Below are 23,708 nucleotides of genomic sequence, written 5' to 3'. Positions count from 1 at the left end.
GGGCGCCCCCCCCCCCCCCCCCAGCGCCCTGCACCCTGCACCCTCAGTGACCGGAGTGTGAAGTGTGTATGAGGAGCAATGGCGCACAGCTGCAGTGCTGTGCGCTACCTTGGTGAAGACTGATGTCTTCTGCCGCCGATTTTCCGGACCTCTTCTTGCTTCTGGCTCTGTAAGGGGGACGGCGGCGCGGCTCCGGGAAAGAACACCAAGGCCAGTTCCATGCGGTCGATCCCTCTGGAGCTAATGGTGTCCAGTAGCCTAAGAAGCCCAAGCTAGCTGCAAGCAGGTAGGTTCGCTTCTTCTCCCCTTAGTCCCTCGATGCAGTGAGCCTGTTGCCAGCAGATCTCACTGAAAATAAAAAACCTAAAATAAACTTTCTTTCTAGGAGCTCAGGAGAGCCCCTAGTGTGCATCCAGCTCGGCCGGGCACAGAAATCTAACTGAGGTCTGGAGGAGGGTCATAGTGGGAGGAGCCAGTGCACACCAGATAGTACCTAATCTTTCTTTTAGAGTGCCCAGTCTCCTGCGGAGCCCGTCTATTCCCCATGGTCCTTACGGAGTTCCCAGCATCCACTAGGACGTCAGAGAAATACTTGTTACCTTAGCCCAGTGTTTCCCAACCTCGGTCCTCAAGGCACACTAACAGTCCTGGTTTTAGTGATATCCAGGCTTGAATACAGGTGACTTAATTAGTACAAAAGGTTTGTCAGTTCCGCACTAGCTGTGTGCTATATAGACACACCTAAGTATCGATAAATCTGAAAATACCAATATACACAGTGCTAATAATCAAATCTCTAGAGAGCACTTTATTTATTGGTGGTGCTCCCAAATACTTTTGTAGATTGACTACACATGGAAAAAAAGAAAAGACAAAAGAAATCCTTTTTGGGAGCACTCTTATTTGAAAATTATTACAATATTAGGTCATGATATACAGTGATGATGTAAAGATGAGTAATCTAAAACTTAACATTTATTCTGTTCCTTAAAATATTGACCAGTGTGGTCTTCTGTTCATAGAAATATCGACCTATGTGGTCCAAAAAATTAATATCTCTATCTAAATTTTTTTTGTAAAGAGATAGAAAGGTGAAAATATAAATTAAAATAGTGAGAGTGAGCAGTATAGAGTTGCTCCACCAGTGTTGTTCAGTTGAAAATGTAGGTGATCATCTTGGTGATATCCACAGTGCCTGGTATTCCTGAGTGGTCCCCCTGAGAGTACTAACCAGGTCTATCGTATCAGCTTCCGAAGTTGAAGATCGGGCTACTTTCAGGATAGTACGACCTTGAATAGTAAAGATGATATATGAAGGAAGAAAGAACCCACTTCTGCTGTCTGTACTCTGCCTGCTATGCGTCACTGGAGAAATAGGCCCCAGGCTTTTCCAGATGAGAGAGTGTTGGAAAAAAAGAACCAAAAGTTAAATAGGATTGAATGCCGACGTTTAGTCCGTCTCCTCTGCTACTTCGGCGTGGTCTGCTTGCACTTCACCTCAGAGCAGAGGAGACGGACTAAACGCCGGCATCCAAACACACTTGGAGCGGCGACTGGTAATGTAATGCTCGTCATCATATAGTGCTCATTCACGGCTACATTTGTTCCTGCTTTCTCTTCCCTCCCCCCTTATTTTATGTGTAGGATTACCACCTGGGTTTAATGTATATTTATGCATATCCCCTTATCACCACTGAGGTGCTTTATTACCTTGCTACATATGTTGCAAATTCTCCTTGTAAGAGATTCTGGTTTAGAACTACATACACTGTAGATCAGTAGTCAAAAAGCGCCCGAATCTCTATAGATCCAAATTAACTAATGAATGAAATATGTGAATTAATCAGTCCTACGATGTCTGATTACACACCTTTAGCAACAAAGTGTTTTTTATGAATATCAATTAAGGATACATGTACATCGATACTCTGTTACTGATTAGCAATCTTCAAAGTATCAGAACTCGTATAGACTCACTTGGTCCATCAGAAAATAAAGGAATTGTTAAAATTATTGAACTGAATTAATTGATCTAGTTAATTATCTCTGAGGACATTTTTTCTGTTGTATTGTGCTAGTCACAAGTTCAATTGAGCAGTCTTGCACATGTGGTTATATATTCTTGTATGGAATCAACACAGATCCATTGTATTAGATTAGATCAATGAATCAATCCTGCACAATACTTGATTGAGGATGCCTCTGCAACAAGTATTTCATGTTTATGTGAGAAACCAGAGCTCATGTACATTGATACCTTGTCATTGATCTGTACTTCAAAATATCGGAACTTGTTTAAATCTATATTTTTAGAGGATGAGTGGAGTTTTGAATTAATTTAACCTAATCAATTATTTCTGATGATACATCTTATACCATATTGTGCTATTTAATGAGTTCAATTAAACACTTTTTTGCGAATGTGGATACTGTTTTGTGCAATCAACACAGATCTTATGTATTTGATCAATGAACTAAGTCTATACACCAAATGTTTGAGGATGTCCTTGCAACATTGTTTCATTTTATGTGAGAGACCAGAGTTGTTATAAATAATCCACCATGCCAATATGGTCTAAGTGAATAACAGTTTTGTTCATCTCCACAGATATCAGTACTTCTGCCTTGATTATTAACTGGATCACTATTAACTGCTGAATGATTAATACCCAGGCAATACAACTGAACCTTGTATAGTGTGTGAATATTGGCCAATTTCTCATCTAGAATTAATAGACCAATTTTGCTGTTCTCCACGCTATATAGCATTTAATTTAATCAATTCAGCTGTCATACTCTTCCTTTTTCATCACTCTCTCATCTGGTTGACAGTATTGCTGATTAGGGTTCTGCCCTTTTCAGTACACATTTACTGTCACAACAGAAAGCAGAAGTGCTTCTTTCTTCCTTCCCTTTTTCTACCTCCCAATCAAGGAGGAAGAAAATTCTGTATTCAATCCTATTTAACTTTTGGTTCTTTTTTTCCAACACTCTCTCATCTGGAAAAGCCTGGGGCCTATTTCTCCAGTGACGCATAGTAGGCAGAGTACAGACAGCAGAAGTGGGTTCTTTCTTCCTTCATATATCATCTTTTCTCTATCGTCCTAAGTGGATGCTGGGGTTCCTGAAAGGACCATGGGGAATAGCGGCTCCGCAGGAGACAGGGCACAAAAAAGTAAAGCTTTTACCAGATCAGGTGGTGTGCACTGGCTCCTCCCCCTATGACCCTCCTCCAGACTCCAGTTAGATTTTGTGCCCGAACGAGAAGGGTGCAATCTAGGTGGCTCTCCTAAAGAGCTGCTTAGAGAAAGTTTAGCTTAGGTTTTTTACTTTACAGTGAGTCCTGCTGGCAACAGGATCACTGCAACGAGGGACTTAGGGGAGAAGTAGTGAACTCACCTGCGTGCAGAGTGGATTTGCTGCTTGGCTACTGGACACTAGCTCCAGAGGGACGATCACAGGTACAGCCTGGATGGTCACCGGAGCCGCGCCGCCGGCCCCCTTGCAGACGCTGAAGAGAGAAGAGGTCCAAAATCGGCGGCTGAAGACTCCTGAGTCTTCATAAAGGTAGCGCACAGCACTGCAGCTGTGCGCCATTTTCCTCTCAGCACACTTCACACAACAGTCACTGAGGGTGCAGAGCGCTGGGGGGGGCGCTCTGAGAGGCAAATAAAAACCTTATTAGAGGCAAAAAATACCTCACATATAGCCCACAGAGGCTATATGGAGATATTTAACCCCTGCCTAACTTCAAAAATAGCGGGAGACGAGGCCGCCGAAAAAGGGGCGGGGCCTATCTCCTCAGCACACAGCGCCATTTTCTCTCACAGAAAAGCTGGAGAGAAGGCTCCCAGGCTCTCCCCTGCACTGCACTACAGAAACAGGGTTAAAACAGAGAGGGGGGGCACTGATTTTGGCGATATTGTATATATATAAAAGATGCTATAAGGGAGAAACACTTATATAAGGTTGTCCCTATATAATTATAGCGTTTTTGGTGTGTGCTGGCAGACTCTCCCTCTGTCTCCCCAAAGGGCTAGTGGGTCCTGTCCTCTGTCAGAGCATTCCCGGTGTGTGTGCTGTGTGTCGGTACGTGTGTGTCGACATGTATGAGGACGATGTTGGTGAGGAGGCGGAGAAATTGCCTGTAATGGTGATGTCACTCTCTAGGGAGTCGACACCGGAATGGATGGCTTATTTAGAGAATTACGTGAGAATGTCAACACGCTGCAAGTCGGTTGACGACATGAGACGGCCGACAATCTATTAGGACCGGTCCAGGCGTCTCAGAAACACCGTCAGGGGTTTTAAAAACGCCCATTTACCTCAGTCGGTCGACACAGACACAGACACGGACACTGAATACAGTGTCGACGGTGAATAAACAAACGTATTTCTCATTAGGGCCACACGTTAAGGGCAATGAAGGAGGTGTTACGTGTTTCTGATACTACAAGTACCACAAGAAAGGGTATTATGTGGGAGTGAAAAAACTACCTGTAGTTTTTCCTGAATCAGATAAAATAAAATGAAGTGTGTGATGATGCGTAGGGTTACCCCGATAGCAAATATTGGCGTTATACCCTTTCCCGCCAGAAATTAGGGTACGTTGGGAAACACCCCTTAGGGTGATAAGGCGCTCACACGCTTATCAAGTGGCGTTACCGTCTACAGATACGGCCGCCCTCAAGGAGCCAGCTGATAGGAAGCTGGAAAAATATCCTAAAAAGTATATACACACATACGGTGGTTATACTGCGACCAGCGATCGCCATCAGCCTGGAGATGCAGTGCTGGGTTGGCTTGGTCGGATTCCCTGACTGAAAATATTTTATTCATGTAGAGCATTTAATAGGATGCATTCTATATATATGTATGTGAGAGGCACAGAGGGATATTTGCTCTCTGGCATCAAGATAAGTGCGTTGTCCATATCTCCCAGAAGATGTCAGGGACACGACAGTGGTCAGGTGATACAGATCCCATACGGCAGATGGAAGTATTGCTGTATAAAGGGAAGGAGTTATTTGGGGGTCGGTCCATCGGACCTGGGGACCACAGCAACAGCTGGGAAATCCAACCTTTTTTACCCCAAGTTACATCTCAGCTAAAAAAGACACCGTCTTTTCAGCCTCAATCTTTCCTTTCCCATGAGGGCATGCAGGCAAAAGGCCAGTCATATCTGCCCAGACATAGAGGTAAGGGAAGTAGACTGCAGCAGGCAGCCCTTTCCCAGGAAAAGAAGCCCTCCACCGCGTCTGCCAAGTCCTCAGCATGACGCTGGGGCCGTGCAAGCGGACTCAAGGTGGGGGGGTAGTCTCAAGAGTCTCAGGGCGCAGTGGGATCACTCGCAAGTTGACCCCTAGATCGTACGAGTATTATCCCAGGGGTAAAGATTGGAGAGTCGAGACATCTTCTCCTCGCAGGTTCCTGAAGTCTGCTTTACCAACGGCTCCCTCCGACAGGGAGGCAGCATTGGAAACAATTCACAAGCTGTATATCCAGCAGGTGATAATCAAAGTACCCCTCCTACGACAAGGAAAAGGGTATTATTTTTCCACACTATATTGTGGTACTGAAGCCAGACGGCTTGGTGACACATAGTCTAAATCTAAAATGTTTTGAACACTTACATAAAAGGTTCAAATCGAGATAAAGTCACTCAGAGCAGTGATAGCGAACCGGAAAAAAGGGGACTATATGGTGTCCCTGGACATCAAGGATTACCTCCATGTCCAAATTTTGTCCTTCTCATCAAGGGTACCTCTGGTTCGTGGTACAGAACTGTCAATATCAGTTTCAGACGATGCCGTTTGAATTATCCACGGCACCCCGGGCCTTTTTACCAAGGTAATGGCCGAAAAGATGTTTCTTCAAAGAAAAAAGGCATCTAAATTATCCCTTACTTGCACGACCTAAAAAGGGCAAGTTCCAGAGAACAGTTGGAGGTCGGAAGAGCACTATCTAAAGTAGTTCTTCGACGGCACGACTGGATTCTAAATATTCCAAGAATCGCAGCTGTTTTCCGACGATACGTCTGCTGTTCCTAGGGATGATTCTGGACACGGTTCAGAAAAAGGTTTTTCTTCCCGAGGAAAAAGCCAAGGAGTTATCCGACCTGTCAGGAACCTCCTAAAACCAGGAAAGGTGTCTGTACATCAATGCACAAGAGTCCTGGGAAAAATGGTGGCTTTTTACGAAGCAATTCCATTCGGCAGATTCCATGCAAGAATTTTCCAAAGGGATCTGTTGGACAAATGGTCAGGGTCGCATCCTCAGATGCACCTGCGAATAACCCTGTCGCCAAGGACAAGGGTATATCTTCTGTGGTGGTTGCAAAAGGCTCATCTATTGGAGGGCCGCAGATTCGGCATACAGGATTTGATACTGGTGACCACGGACGCCAGCCTGAGAGGTTGGGGAGCAGTCACACAAGGAAGAAACTTCCAGGGGGTATGGACGAACCTGGAAAAGTCTCTTCACATAAACATTCTGGTACTAAGAGCAATCTAAAATGCTCTAAGCCAGGCGGAACCACTCCTGCAAGGAAAACCGGTGTTGATTCAGTCGGACAACATCACGGCGGTCGCCCATGTAAACAGACAGGGCGGCACAAGAAGCAGGAGTGCAATGGCAGAAGCTGCCAAGATTCTTCGCTGGGCGGAGAATCACGTAATAGCACTGTCAGCAGTGTTCTTCCCGGGCGTGGACAACTGGGAAGCAGACTTCCTCAGCAGACACGATATTCACCCGGGAGAGGGGGGTCTTCATCCAGAAGTCTTCCACATGCTAATAAACTGTTGGGAAAGACCAATGGTAGACATGATGGCGTCTCGCCTCAACAAGAAACTGGACAAGTATTGCGCCAGGTCAAGAGATCCACAGGCAATAGCTGTGGACGCACTGGTAACACCTTGGGTGTACAAATCAGTATATGTGTTTCCTCCTCTGCCTCTCATACCAAAGGTATTGAAGATTATACGGTGAGGAGGAGTAAGAACAATACTAGTGGCTCCGGATTGGCCAAGAAGGACTTGGTACCCGGAACTTCAAGAGTTGGTCACGGACGACCCGTGCCCTCTACTTCTGAGAAGGGACCTGCTACAACAGGGTCCCTGTCTCTTTCAAGACTTACCGCGGCTGCGTTTGACGGCATGGCGGTTGAACGCCAGATCCTAAAAGGGAAAGGCATTCCAGAAGAAGTCATTCCTACCTTGATTAAGGCAAGGAAGGAAGTCACCGCGAAACATTATCACCGCATTTGGCGAAAATATGTCGCGTGGTGCGAGGATCGGAGTGTTCCGACGGAGGAATTTCAACTGGGTCGTTTCCTACTTTTCCTACAATCAGGATTGTCTATGGGTCTCAAATTGAGATCTATTAAGGTTCAAATTTCGGCCCTGTCAATATTCTTCCAAAAAGAATTGGCCTCAGTTCCTGAGGTACAGACTTTTGTTAAAGGAGTACTGCATATACAGCCTCCTGTGGTGCCTCCGGTGGCACCGTGGGATCTAAATGTAGTTTTAGATTTCCTCAAATCCCATTGGTTTGAACCATTGAAAAAGGTGGATTTTAAATATCTCACATGGAAAGTGACTATGTTACTGGCCCTGGCTTCCGCCAGGAGAGTATCTGAATTGGCGGCTTTATCTTATAAAAGCCCTTATCTAATCTTCCATTCGGATAGGGCAGAACTGAGGACTCGTCCGCATTTTCTCCCTAAGGTGGTATCAGCGTTTCACCTGAACCAACCTATTGTGGTGCCTGCGGCCACTGGCGACTTGGAGGACTCCAAGTTGTTGGACGTTGTCAGAGCCTTAAAAATATACATTTCAAGGACGGCTGAAGTCAGAAAATCTGACTCGCTGTTGATACTATATGCACCCAACAAGTTGGGTGCCCCTGCTTCTAAGCAGACGATTGCTCGTTGGATTTGTAACACAATTCAGCTTGCTCATTCTGTGGCAGGCCTGCCACAGCCTAAATCTGTTAAGGCCCATTCCACAAGGAAGGTGGGCTCATCTTGGGCGGCTGCCCGAGGGGTCTCGGCATTACAATTCTGCCGAGCAGCTACGTGGTCGGGGGAAAACACGTTTGTAAAATTCTACAAATTTGATACCCTGGCAAAAGAGGACTTGGAATTCTCTCATTCGGTGCTGCAGAGTCATCCGCACTCTCCCGCCCGTTTGGGAGCTTTGGTATAATCCCCATGGTCCTTTCAGGAACCCCAGCATCCACTTAGGACGATAGAGAAAATAAGAATTTACTTACCGATAATTCTATTTCTCGGAGTCCGTAGTGGATGCTGGGCGCCCATCCCAAGTGCGGATTATCTGCAATACTGTACATAGTTATTGTTAACAAATTCGGGTTATATTGTTAAGGAGCCATCTTTAAGAGGCTCTTTCTGTTATCATACTGTTAACTGGGTTTAGATCACAAGTTGTACGGTGTGATTGGTGTGGCTGGTATGAGTCTTACCCGGGATTCAAATTGCCTCCCTTATTGTGTACGCTCGTCCGGGCACAGTACCTAACTGGAGTCTGGAGGAGGGTCATAGGGGGAGGAGCCAGTGCACACCACCTGATCTGGTAAAAGCTTTACTTTTTTGTGCCCTGTCTCCTGCGGAGCCGCTATTCCCCATGGTCCTTTCAGGAACCCCAGCATCCACTACGGACTCCGAGAAATAGAATTATCGGTAAGTAAATTCTTATTTACTATTCAAGGTCGTACTATCCTGAAAGTAGCCCGATCTTCTACCTCGGAAGCTGATAGGATAGACCTGGTTAGTACTCTGAAGGGGGACCACTCAGGAATACCAGGCACTGTGGATATCACCAAGATGATCACCTACATTTTCAACTGAACAACACTGGTGGAGCAACTCTATACTGCTCACTCTCACTATTTTAATTTATATTTTCACCTTTCTATCTCTTTACAAAAAAAAATTTAGATAGAGATATTAATTTTTTGGACCACATAGGTCGATATTTCTATGAACAGAAGACCACACTGGTCAATATTTTAAGGAACAGAATAAATGTTAAGTTTTAGATTACTCATCTTTACATCATCACTGTATATCATGACCTAATATTGTAATAATTTTCAAATAAGAGTGCTCCCAAAAAGGATTTCTTTTGTCTTTTCTTTTTTTTCATATGTGGACTTAATTAGTACCTCAGTTATTTTGATTTAACCATCTGTGCTGAAGCCTGGATATCACTAAAACCTGCACTGTTGGTGTGCCTTGAGGACCGCGGTTGGGAATGCCTGCCTTAGCCAGAGGAAAGTTAGAAAGTCAGTATTTAGTATTACTGAAACATCCCGTCATTAGTCTTCTTATGATCACATTATAGAATGTAATGCACAGTGTCTGATTTTATTTTCCTGATTCCAATGATTTTATGTTAATTTTGTGATTCCAATTGTTTTTCATCCTGATTCTAATAATTATTCTTCGTGATTCTATTAACTTCTCTCTTGCAAATTGGGTGACCTTTTGTGGTATGACTGTTGGAAAATTGCATATTCCTGTTTTTCTTGTATGCCAAAATCTTCTTTTTGTGATTTACCACCCAAGCAACTTTCTTTAATTAAGCAATCATCCCAAATACAGAGTTCATTGCAGATTAATAAAAGTCTTCCTGTTGGAATTACTGACTCACTTCTGATTCGTATCAATCCTTCCTACCTCTGTGAGCACGCTACTACGAGATAAGGTATGGGCAACAACATTTCAGGGGAAAGGTCAGTCACATAGCCACCCAACACCTGTGATACCTCTCTCAGTCACTCAGACATACCCTGCCAACCCCCCCGGGGGTGTTACAACTATATATCCCTGCTTTTATGGCTTAGGAGGGTTCACAGACTGTCATAAGCAGTGAACACACATCCCCTATTAAATGACACTACACCATTAATGTCAGCACCTATTATCAATGACAATACAGCATTTTGGTGCCAAAAAATCTGAATTTTGTAAATATCGAAATGTATTTCTTGCGCCACTATTCTTGATGCCACATATTGGTAACAAAACACGTAACTCTTTCTACAAGCCCAAACACAGCTACATTTAGTTTCTGATTTATCTTCGCTAAATTTCCTTCTTTCATTTCTTTGTAGTCTGGGTCATGTGCTGCCTGTAGCGTTAGGGAAGAGGTGTGTGACCACTTACAGATGCTCCACTGCCTAGCGTACGCCCTCCAATAGGTCAGCCCTCCTCTTAGCATGTCAGCTCTCACAGGCAGGGCCCTCCTCCCTCGTGTTTCAGCCCTTGTTCTATCCTTGCTTCCAGTGTTCTCTTTCTCTTGAGTCCTGTTCCCTTTCAGTAATTCTGACTCTCTGTGCTCACCCTCCACAGAGTTGTATCACTACATGCTGAACTGCCACCCCTCCCCTAAATCTGCTACACTTGCCACCAGGACACAGGGACTCCTCCTACATTTACGTTTGTTTGCGTCCTCCCCAGCTTAAAATTTTTTACACTGTGCTGTACCAGTTACATGTACTACCAGTCAGTATACCAATGCTATGTCAGTTCCTTTGTTTTTATATATTCTCTGTGGCGCATTACAAACAACAGAAAATAATAATTGCGACCCCTTTAAGTATTTGTAACAGGTTGGTCCTTTTGTCTGTATGAGTAAAACAATAGCTCTGTAGTGTCTAAATTAAGTAAGTCTTATCAGGGCAATACTAATCAAGCATTTGTTAAATTGCAGATAAAATACATTAAAGCTAAAATAAACCACTTACTAATTGGTGACATTTTCCTTTCAAGATGACGTTATGTCTATAGCTTACATATGTTTATCACGGCAGCTATTATTCCTTGTGGTTTATGTGACATACATTGTCCTTCCATCCAGACTGGCACCAACATCCAATTCTAAGGGACACTTGGTGCGCACCATTGGCTTTACACTACCTGTATTAGAGGAAGTGCATGCACAGAGCGTGTCCCGTGTGACGTGCATGTTGTGATGCACTGTAATGATGCCTGCGTAGGGAGAGAGATTGAGCTCTATCACATCACAGCGGCTAATTGATGGGCAATTAGCTGAGCAGCTGCTATGACTAAATTAAATGAAACCAGTACAATAAACAAAATGGTACTATTCACATATCACACTGTGTTATCAGCAATTTACAGTGCAAATATATTAAATTGACTCTTTATCTTCCCTCAGCAAGGCACTGTCGATAATTATTTGATCTATTGTTCTTCCCTATTAGTTTGTTAACAAAGTAATGTAATCATCCTCCCAGGACACTCATTGCAGGTTTATTCTCAGAGTGGTAATAAATGCTATTTAAACTACCTGCTATGCCTGGATGGAGCGGCTGGTTCCTGTGAATGTTTTGCAACCAGGACAAATAATTACTCACAGACAGGAAATTACAGGGGCATCCCAGGGAGGAGTGTATGTCCCAAAATACAGGTTTACTTTGTTCCACCTAAATAAAAGCAAGCTGATACTTTTATTGAAAGCAAAAGATTTCTGTTAGCAGCGGCATACTATTTACTCTCCTGAAATATCTGGGAGACTCCCTATTTTTCAGGTAGTGCCCTGGAAGAGTGGATGAATCTCCTATATCTTACCCACTTCCTAGTGAGGTGGGCAGAATGGGCTAAGTAATACCAGTAATCGCAGGGAGGGGAAGGGCCCAATATAATGAAAATTGATTCTTTCTGGGCCTGCCTCCTCTCCTTGGTTCCACAATTCCTGGGAGCATGGCTCAATGGGCGGGGCTTAAAGACACAAAGCATCCTGGCCCCACAGTGGCTTTTCTTGGAGATGAGTAAAAGATAAAAAAAGGGAAGTATGAGTAGCACGCTTGTACGATTCACACAGAAAGATGACTGCGAAGTAAGGATTACCATCATCAGTTAGTAAAACTATTCTGCTATGATTGTCTCTTCTCCCCGAACCAGGGCCACCGGTCCAGGCAAACAGGAGGCCTGGGTAATATAGGGACGTTGCCAAATCTGTGAGGCATGGCCACGCCTGCTGTGAAATAAATAAACGCAAAGTACAATGCACTCTGTGGAGTGTGACATTTCTCTTCCTCCACAGCTTGAACGGGGCCCCTGTGAGCCCATCATACAGGCCCTGGCCTAGGAAAACGAGTTTTATGGTAAGAACTTACCTTTGTTAAAACTCTTTCTGCGAGGTACACTGGGCTCCACAAGTCTGGACAGTGGGGTGTAGAGTAGGATCTTGATCCGAGGCACCAACAGACTCAAAGCTTTGGCTGTTCCAGAATGCACAGCGCCGCCTCCTATATCACCCTGCCTCCCAGCACAGGAGCTAAGTTTTAGTTAACCAGCCCAATGCAGTAGCAGGAAAAGAGACGACAACGGTTAGTAGCCACATACACCACACTCTCACGACAAGAGAAGTGTCAGCTGCTAATGCCATACCAACCCAAAGAAGCTAAGTGCGTCAGGGTGGGCGCCCTGTGGAGTCCAGTGTACTTCGCAGAAAGAGTTTTAACAAAGGTAAGTTCTTACCATAAAACTCATTTTCTGCTGCAGGATACACTGGGCTCCACAAGTCTGGACAATGGGGATGTCCAAAAGCAGTTCCTTATGGGAGGGGACGCACTGTAGCGGGCACAAGAACCCGGCGTCCAAAGGAAGCATCCTGGGAAGCAGCAGTATCGAAGGCATAGAACCTTATGAACGTGTTCACAGAGGACCACGTAGCCGCCTTGCACAATTGTTGAAGGGTCGTACCACGTTGGGCCGCCCAAGAAGGTCCAACAGACCGAGTAGAATGGGCCTTAATGTGATCAGGAGCAGAGAGACCAGCCTTCACATAAGCATGTGCAATCACCATTCTAATCCATCTGGCCAGGGTCTGCTTGCGAGCAGGCTAGCCACGTTTGTGAAATCCAAACAAAACAAACAGAGAATCAGATTTTCGAATAGAAGCAGTTCTCTTCACATAGATACGCAGAGCCCGTACCACATCCAAAGACCGCTCTTTGGGAGACAAACCAGGAGAGACAAGGGCCGGAACCACAATCTCCTGATTAAGGTGGAACGAAGAAACCACCTTAGGCAAATATCCGGGACGAGTCCTAAGAACCGCCCGGTCATGGTGAAAAATCAGATATGGGGAACTACAAGACAAGGCACCCAGATCCGACACTCTTCTAGCAGAGGCAATAGCCAGCAAGAACACCACCTTAAAGGAAAGCCACTTAAGGTCAGCTGAACCCAGGGGTTCAAATGGAGGTTCCTGCAACGCCTCCAAAACCACCGACAAGTCCCAAGGAGCCACAGGCGGGACATAGGGAGGTTGGATACGCAACACACCCTGCGTGAAAGTATGATCATCAGGCAAAGTCGCAATTTTTCTCTGAAACCACACAGACAAGGCAGAAATATGAACCTTGAGGGAGGCCAGACGCAGGCCTAAGTCCAGGCCCTGCTGAAGAAAAGCCAAAAGCTTGGCTGTACTAAACTTGGAAGCGTCATAATTGTTAGATGCGCACCAAACAAAGTAGGAATGCCAGACCGTATGGTAAATCCGAGCAGAGGCCGGTTTCCGGGCCCGCAACATAGTTTTAATGACCTCTTCAGAAAAACCCTTAGCCCTCAAGACGGAAGCTTCAAGAGCTACGCCGTCAAAGACAGCCGGGCTAGGTCCTGGTAGACACAGGGGCCCTGAACGAGGAGGTCTGGGCGTTGTGGAAGTAGAATTGGACGCTCTGACGACAGGCCCTGCAGGTCTAAGAACCAGTGCCGTCTGGGCCACGCCGGAGCTATGAGAAGCAGATTTCCTTTTTCTTGCTTGAACTTCCGAATTACCCTGGGCAGGAGTGACACCAGAGGGAACACGTACGGCAGCCGAAACCTCCACGGCACCGCCAGCGCATCCACGAATGCTGCTTGAGGATCCCTTGTCCTTGCTCCGAAGACCGGAACCTTGTGATTGTGTCGAGACGCCATCAGATCCACATCTGGAAGACCCCACCTTTCCACGAGGAGTTGAAACACTTCTGAATGGAGGCCCCACTCGCCGGCATGCACGTCCTGATGACTGAGAAAGTCCGCTTCCCAATTCAGGACTCCCGGAATGAACATTGCCGATATTGCCGGTAGATGGCGTTCTGCCCAACGTAGAATCCGTTAGGCTTCCTTCATTGCCAAACGACTTCGAGTGCCGCCTTGATGATTTATGTAAGCCACTGTGGTGGCGTTGTCCGGCTGTACTTGAACAGGACGGTTCTGAATCAAATGCTGGGCTAGGTTCCACGCATTGAAGACCGCCCGCAATTCCAGAATGTTGATCGAGAGGAGAGATTCCTCCTTGGTCCACCGACCCTGCAAGGAGTGTTGCTCCAGCACCGCGCCCCAACCTCTTAGACTGGCATCTGTCGTCAACAGGACCCAGTTGGATATCCAGAAGGGACGGCCGCTGCACAATTGTTGGTCCTGGAGCCACCAGAGCAGCGACAGACGGACCTCCGGAATCAAAGAGATCATTTGAGACCTGATCTGGTGAGGCAGGCCGTCCCACTTGGCTTAAATCAGCCTCTGGAGGGGGCGAGAATGGAATTGAGCATACTCCACCATGTCGAATGCTGACACCATGAGGCCCAGCACCTGCATTGCCGAATGTATCGACACTTGCGGACAAGAAAGGAAGCAACGAATCCTGTCCTGAAGCTTCAGGACTCTCTCCTGAGACAAGAGCAACCTCTGGTTGTGAGTGTCCAACAGCGCTCCCAGGTGCACCATGCTCTGAGCAGGGACCAGGGAGGATTTCTTCCAGTTGATGAGCCACTCGTGGGCTTGTAGAAACCGGACCGTCATATCCAGATGACGCAGGAGAAGATCTGGGGAATTTGCCAGGATTAACAAGTCGTCCAGAAACAGCAGTATCCTGACCCCTTGACGGCGGAGTACCACCGTCATCACCGCCATAACTTTGGTGAAGACTCGCGGAGCCATTGTTAAACCAAAAGGTAACGCCCGAAACTGGTAATGTAGGTTGCCAATAGCAAACCTCAGGTATTGTTGATGTGACACTGCTATAGGAATATGCAGGTAAGCATCCTGTATGTCCAGGGAGACCATGTAGTCCCCAGGTTCCAAGGCCAGAACTATAGAGCGAAGGGTTTCCATTCGGAACTTGGAAACCTTCACAAACCTGTTCAGTGCCTTGAGGTTGAGAATGGGCCGGGAGGACCCATTTGGTTTCGGGACTAGAAACAGCAGAGAATAGTACCCCCGGCCCCTCTGAGCAAGAGGCACCTGTACTACGACTCCTGTATCCAGGAGGGTCTGTACCACCGAATGTAGAGTGTTTGCCGTTGTCTGGTCCGACGGGACGTCTGTCTGGCAAAATCTATGAGGGGGTCGGTTTTTGAAGGCTATGGCGTAACCTCGAGTGACGACTTCCCGTACCCAGGCATCTGAAGTGGTCTTCAACCATTCCTGGGTATACCCTAGAAGCCGGCCGCCCACCCTGGGATCCCCCAGGGGGAGGCCCGCCCCGTCATGCGGCAGGCTTGTCGGTCTTGGCAGCTGGCTGACGGGCAGCCCAGGCTCTTTTGGGCTTCGGCTTACCAGATTTAGAAGTGCGGGCCTGCTTATGGTACGCCTGACCTTTTGCTTTACCTGAAGGACGAAAGGGGCGAAAGGACGTACCTTTAGCCTTCGACACAGAAGGAGCGGTATTAGGTAGACAGGCAGTTTTGGCAGTAGGCAAGTCAGCCACTATCTTATTTAGGTCCTCCCCAAACAGAGTATCTCCCTTGAAAGGGAGTACCTCCAAGGTTTTTCTAGAGTCCAGATCCACAGACCAGGATCTCAGCCACAATATCCGGCGAGCCAGGACTGACGTAATAGAGGCCTTGGCTGCTAGGATACCGGCATCAGAAGCTGCCTCTTTAATATATCGAGAAGCTGTGACAATATATGACAAACATTGTCTAGCATGGTCAGAGGAGATTTCAGCATCTAACTCCAAGGCCCATGCTTCAATAGCCTCAGCAGCCCATGTAGCTGCAATAGTGGGCCTTTGTGCAGCACCCGTGAGGGTGTAAATCGCTTTTAGACAACCCTCCACACGTTTATCCGTAGGCTCTTTCAGAGACGTGACAGTAGTGACAGGTAGAGCTGAGGAAACCACCATCCTAGCCACATGTGAGTCCACTGGAGGAGGTGCTTCCCAATTCTTAGACAGCTCTGGCGCGAGGGGATAGCGAGCCAGCATCTTCTTTTGAGGCAAAAACTTCGTACCCGGGTTTTCCCAGGGTTCCTGACGTATATCCACTAGGTGATCAGAGTGAGGTAAAACTTGTTTAACCACCTTCTGACGCTTGAACCTATCTGGCTTCTTAGGAGGGACGGATGGCTCGGGATCATCCGTAATCTGCAGAATTAATTTAATAGCCTCCAAAAGGTCAGGAACATCCACATGTGAACTTTACTTCATAAAAAGATTTTCTCAGGGCTGCTTGGAGCAGCCCCTCTGTTAAGTGCCTGCTTACTGCAGCACCAACTTACAAATCTGAGCTCCTGTGCTGGGAGGCGGGGTGATATAGGAGGCAGCGCTGTGCATTCTGGGAACAGCCAAAGCTTTGAGTCTGTTGGTGCCTCAGATCAAGATCCTACTCTATACCCCATTGTCCAGACTTGTGGAGCCCAGTGTACCCCGCAGCAGAAATTAGTATCTGCTCCCCCCCACTTTCTGCACCCATGCTCAGAACCTGCCTGGTCAGTAGGGAAGGTCACAGAACATCAATTCACCAAAGATTTAGATCGTCTGATCAAATATCGTCTGTGGGACAGTCTGCAACTGTACACGGAAAATATAGACATTATGGGCCCGGTTCTATTGTTTGTCTCCCCAGCCACCACTACATGGCGTCCAATGGAGCGATACAATTATTGCTCCATTCGGGTGCACATACAGCCGGGGAGACACATTTCAGTTCGCAGCCTCCTGAGATTTGCATAGACACCGTGATTTGGGCACTCGCCAAACCTGAAGTTAAGCTTTGGCGGCTAAACCCAGTACTAATGGGCGCGCATACGGGGCATGCATGCCCAATGGGCACAACAACTGAACAGCTCCGGTGGGTGCCCAATACGTTTGGGCGTCCACAAAACAATTGAAACGGCCCCTATTTCCATGATTGTTGCCCTTACCCGATTTGTATGTGCCAATCCGGTATCAATTCAGATTATTTATTCGGGACCTACAATTGTCCATCCGTGCTATTCACTTTATTTACCATGTTTGTGGCTTCTGTTCATCTAGCCTTGGCGCTCATAAAAGATCATGCCCCAAATTTATCAAGCCTTGGAGTGATTAATTGCACGGTGATTAAGTACCAAACAATCAGCTCCTAAATGCTATGTTACAGGCTGTGTTCGAAAAATGACAGGAGCTGATTGGTTGGTACTTCATCACCGTGCAATTTATCAATCTCCAAGGCTTGATAAATCTGGGCCCATGTATGAATAACTTCAGGACCACAGAGCAAAGCCCGTTAGAGACTTCCCATCTGTAGAGGATTGCGGCACACATGAGTATTTATGACAGACTTGCCTACTCTCCCGGAATGGCCGGGAGGCTCCCGAAAATAAGATTTTACTTACCGATAAATCTATTTCTCGTAGTCCGTAGTGGATGCTGGGACTCCGTCAGGACCATGGGGAATAGCGGCTCCGCAGGAGACAGGGCACAAAATTTAAAAGTTTGACCACTAGGTGGTGTGTACTGGCTCCTCCCCCTATGACCCTCCTCCAAGCCTCAGTTAGGATACTGTGCCCGGACGAGCGTACACAATAAGGAAGGATTTTGAATCCCGGGTAAGACTCATACCAGCCACACCAATCACACCGTACAACTTGTGATCTGAACCCAGTTAACAGTATGACAAACGTAGGAGCCTCTGAACAGACGGCTCACAACGATAACAACCCGATTTTTTTGTAACAATAACTATGTACAAGTATTGCAGACAATCCGCACTTGGGATGGGCGCCCAGCATCCACTACGGACTACGAGAAATAGATTTATCGGTAAGTAAAATCTTATTTTCTCTGACGTCCTAGTGGATGCTGGGACTCCGTCAGGACCATGGGGATTATACCAAAGCTCCCAAACGGGCGGGAGAGTGCGGATGACTCTGCAGCACCGAATGAGAGAACTCCAGGTCCTCCTTAGCCAGGGTATCACATTTGTAGAATTTTACAAACGTGTTCTCCCCTGACCACGTAGCTGCTCGGCAGAGTTGTAATGCCGAGACCCCTCGGGCAGCCGCCCAAGATGACCCCACCTTCCTTGTGGAATGGGCCTTGACAGATTTAGGCTGTGGCAGGCCTGCCACAGAATGTGCAAGTTGAATTGTGCTACAAATCCAACGAGCAATCGTCTGCTTAGAAGCAGGAGCACCCAGCTTGTTGGGTGCATACAGTATAAACAGCGAGTCAGATTTTCTGACTCCAGCCGTCCTTGAAATATATATTTTCAATGCTCTGACAACGTCCAGCAACTTGGAATCCTCCAAATCGCTAGTAGCCGCAGGCACCACAATAGGCTGGTTCAGGTGAAACGCTGAAACCACCTTAGGCAGAAAGTGAGGACGCGTCCGCAGTTCTGCCCTGTCCGAATGGAAAATCAGATATGGGCTTTTATACGATAAAGCCGCCAATTCTGACACTCCTGGCTGAAGCCAGGGCCAGTAGCATGGTTACTTTCCATGTAAGATATTTCAAATCCACCGATTTGAGTGGCTCAAACCAATGGGATTTGAGAAAATCCAAAACTACATTAAGATCCCACGGTGCCACTGGGGGCACAACCGGGGGCTGTATATGTAGTACTCCTTTTACAAAAGTCTGGACTTCAGGAACTGAAGCCAATTCTTTCTGGAAGAAAATCGACAGGGCCGAAATTTGAACCTTAATGGACCCTAATTTGAGGCCCATAGACAATCCTGTTTGCAGGAAATGTAGGAATCGACCCAGTTGAAATTCCTCCGTCGGGGCCTTCCTGGCCTCACACCACGCAACATATTTTCTCCAAATGCGGTGATAATGTTGTGCAGTCACCTCCTTCCTGGCTTTTACCAGGGTAGGGATGACCTCTTCCGGAATGCCTTTTTCCCTTAGGATTCGGCGTTCAACCGCCATGCCGTCAAACGCAGCCGCGGTAAGTCTTGGAATAGACACGGGCCCTGCTGAAGCAGGTCCCGTCTTAGAGGTAGAGGCCACGGATCTTCCGTGAGCATCTCCTGAAGTTCCGGGTACCAAGTTCTTCTTGGCCAATCCGGAGCCACGAGTATCGTTCTTACGCCCCTTTGCCGTATAATTCTCAGTACTTTTGGTATGAGAGGCAGAGGAGGAAACACATACACTGACTGGTACACCCATGGTGTTACCAGAGCGTCTACAGCTATTGCCTGAGGGTCTCTTGACCTGGCGCAATACCTGTCCAGTTTTTTGTTGAGGCGGGACGCCATCATGTCCACCATTGGTCTTTCCCAATGGACCACAATCATGTGTAAGACTTCTGGATGAAGTCCCCACTCTCCCGGGTGCAGATCGTGTCTGCTGAGGAAGTCTGCTTCCCAGTTGTCCACTCCCGGGATGAACACAGCTGACAGTGCTAACACATGATTTTCTGCCCAGCGGAGAATCCTTGCAGCTTCTGCCATTGCCCTCCTGCTTCTTGTGCCGCCCTGTCTGTTTACGTGGGCGACTGCCGTGATGTTGTCCGACTGAATCAACACCGGCTGACCCTGAAGCAGAGGTTTTGCCAGGCTTAGAGCATTGTAGATTGCTCTTAGCTCCAGTATATTTATGTGAAGAGACGTCTCCAGGCTTGACCACACGCCCTGGAAGTTTCTTCCCTGTGTGACCGCTCCCCAGCCTCTCAGGCTGGCATCCGTGGTCACTAGGACCCAGTTCTGTATGCCGAATCTGCGGCCCTCTAACAGATGAGCACTCTGCAACCACCATAGCAGAGACACTCTTGTCCTTGTGGACAATTTTATCCGCTGATGCATCTGCAGATGCGATCCGGACCATTTGTCCAGCAGATCCCACTGAAAAGTTCGTGCATGGAATCTGCCGAATGGAATCGCTTCGTAAGAAGCTACCATTTTTCCCAGGACTCTTGTGCATTGATGTACAGATACTTTTCCTGGTTTTAGGAGGTTCCTGACTAGATCGGATAACTCCCTGGCTTTCTCCTCCGGAAGAAATACCTTTTTCTGAACAGTGTCCAGAATCATCCCTAGGAACAACAGACGTGTCGTCGGGATCAGTTGGGATTTTGGAAAATTCAGAATCCACCCGTGTTGTTGGAGCACTACTTGGGTTAGTGCTACTCCGACCTCCAGCTGTTCTCTGGATCTTGCCCTTATCAGGAGATCGTCCAAGTAAGGGATAATTAAGACGCCTTCTCTTCGAAGAAGGATCATCATTTCGGCCATTACCTTGGTAAAGACCCGGGGTGCCGTGGACAATCCAAACGGCAGCGTCTGAAACTGATAATGACAGTTTTGGACCACGAACCTGAGGTACCCTTGGTGTGAAGGACAAATTGGAACATGAAGGTAAGCATCCTTGATGTCCAAGGACACCATAAAATCCCCTTCTTCCAGATTCGCTATCACTGCTCTGAGTGACTCCATCTTGAACTTGAATTTTTGTATGTACAGGTTCAGAGATTTTAGATTTAGAATCGGTCTTACCGAGCCGTCCGGCTTCGGTACCACAAATAGCGTGGAGTAATACCCCTGTCCCTGTTGTAGGAGGGGTACCTTGACTATCACCTGCTGAGAATACAGCTTGTGAATGGCCTCCAATACCGTCGCCCTGTCGGAGGGAGACGTTGGCAAAGCAGACTTTAGGAAACGGCGAGGAGGGGACTTCTCGAATTCCAACCTGTAACCCTGAGATACTACCTGCAGGATCCAGGGGTCCACCTGCGAGTGAGCCCACTGTGCGCTGAAATGTTTGAGGCGACCCCCCACCGCCCCTGAGTCTGCTTGTAAGGTCCCAGCGTCATGCTGACGCCTTTGGCAGATATGGACATCGCACTTACTCTTGATGCCAGAGTGCAAATATCTCTCTGTGCATCTCGCATATAAAGAAATGCATCCTTTAACTGCTCTATAGTCAGTAAAATACTGTCCCTATCCAGGGTATCAATATTTTCAGACAGTGACTCCGACCAAGCCACGCCAGCACTGCACATCCAGGCTGAGGCGATTGCTGGTCTCAGTATAACACCCGTATGTGTGTATATACTTTTTAATGTATTCTCCAGCCTCCTATCAGCTGGATCCTTGAGGGCGGCCGTATCAGGAGATGGTAACGCCACTTGCTTTGATAAGCGTGTGAGCGCCTTATCCACCCTAGGAGGTGTTTCCCAGCGCGCCCTAACCTCTGGCGGGAAAGGGTATAATGCCAATAACTTCTTTGAAATTAGCAGTTTTCTATCTGGGGTAACCCACGCTTCATCACACACTTCATTCAGTTCCTCTGATTCAGGAAAAACTATCGGTAGTTTTTTCACACCCCACATAATACCCCTTTTTGTGGTACTTGCAGTATCAGAGATATGCAAAGCCTCCTTCATTGCCGTGATCATATAACGTGTGGCCCTACTGGAAAATACGTTTGTTTCTTCACCGTCGACACTGGATTCAGTGTCAGTGTCTGGGTCTGTGTCGACCGACTGAGGTAAAGGGCGTTTTACAGCCCCTGACGGTGTCTGAGACGCCTGGACAGGTACTAACTGGTTTGCCGGCCGTCTCATGTCGTCAACCGACTTTTGTAGCGTGCTGACACTATCCCGTAATTCCATAAACAAAGCCATCCATTCTGGTGTCGACTCCCTAGGGGGTGACATCACCATTACAGGCAATTGCTCCGCCTCCACGCCAACATCGTCCTCATACATGTCGACACACACGTACCGACACACAGCAGACACACAGGGAATGCTCTGATAGAAGACAGGACCCCACTAGCCCTTTGGGGAGACAGAGGGAGAGTTTGCCAGCACACACCCAAGCGCTATAAATATATATAGGGACAACCTTAAAAAGTGTGTTCCCTTTATAGCAGCTCAAATATTATAAATATCGCCAATAAGTGCCCCCCCTCTCTGTTTTTACCCTGTTTCTGTAGTGCAGTGCAGGGGAGAGTCCTGGGAGCCTTCCTCGCAGCGGAGCTGGGCAGGAAAATGGCGCTGTGTGCTGAGGAGAATAGGCCCCGCCCCCTTTCGGCGGGCTTCTTCTCCCGGTTTTTTGGGAACCTGGCAGGGGTTAAATACATCCATATAGCCCCAGGGGCTATATGTGATATATTTTAGCCAGAATAGGTATATTACATTGCTGCCCAGGGCGCCCCCCCCAGCGCCCTGCACCCTCAGTGACCGCTGGTGTGAAGTGTGCGGAGAGCAATGGCGCACAGCTGCAGTGCTGTGCGCTACCTCATGAAGACTGAGACGTCTTCTGCCGCCGGTTTCTGGACCTCTTCTCTATTCGGCATCTGCAAGGGGGTCGGCGGCGCGGCTCCGGTGACGCATCCAGGCTGTACCTGTGATCGTCCCTCTGGAGCTAGTGTCCAGTAGCCTAAGAAGCAAATCCATCCTGCACGCAGGTGAGTTCACTTCTTCTCCCCTAAGTCCCTCGTTGCAGTGAGCCTGTTGCCAGCAGGACTCACTGAAAATAAAAAACCTAACAAACTTTTTCTAAGCAGCTCTTTAGGAGAGCCACCTAGATTGCACCCTGCTCGGACGGGCACAAAAACCTAACTGAGGCTTGGAGGAGGGTCATAGGGGGAGGAGCCAGTACACACCACCTAGTGGTCAAACTTTTAAATTTTGTGCCCTGTCTCCTGCGGAGCCGCTATTCCCCATGGTCCTGACGGAGTCCCAGCATCCACTAGGACGTCAGAGAAAATCGGGTGACCCTCCCGGCCCCCCGGAAGAGCAGGCAAGTCTCCCGATTACAGGGGTCCCCCCCTGCCCGGCCGCCCACTTAGCGAGTAAAGTGGGCGGTCCGGGCAGGCGATGACGCGATTCTTGTTGAATCGCGTCATCATAGCCACGCCCCCTGCTGTATAATGCCAGTAATAGCGGCATTACACAGCGGGGGGCGGGGCTTACACGGGACGATCCCGTAGTCACGCCCCCGGCCGCCTCCGACACTCCCCCGGCCCGCCTACGCCACGCCTCCGGTCCGCCCCCCTCTTCACTCACATCGCAGCTTGCCCCCCTGCCGAACCGACCTGGCTGCTCTCTCCCGGAGAGAGCAGCCAAAAAGTCGGTAAGTATGATTTATGATTGCCTATGGCCGTGCTAACTACTTTTGTTCCATTGCTACATTTTCTTTAAGATGCACAGACATTCTAGTTCTCGCTTTCCAATGGTCTGTACAATAGTTTCCACTCATTTAGCTTTCTCTAACGTCCTAGTGGATGCTGGGGACTCCGTAAGGACCATGGGGAATAGCGGGCTCCGCAGGAGACTGGGCACTCTAAAGAAAGATTCAGTACTATCTGGTGTGCACTGGCTCCTCCCTCTATGCCCCTCCTCCAGACCTCAGTTAGAATCTGTGCCCGGCCGAGCTGGGTGCTCCTAGTGGGCTCTCCTGAGCTTGCTAGAAAAGAAAGTATTTTGTTAGGTTTTTTGTTTTCAAAGAGCTTCTG

This window comes from Pseudophryne corroboree, chromosome 2 (assembly GCF_028390025.1).
Source record: "Pseudophryne corroboree isolate aPseCor3 chromosome 2, aPseCor3.hap2, whole genome shotgun sequence".
In the NCBI taxonomy this organism is placed as follows: Eukaryota; Metazoa; Chordata; class Amphibia; order Anura; family Myobatrachidae; genus Pseudophryne; species Pseudophryne corroboree.
Note: the sequence above shows the minus strand (reverse complement) of the source record.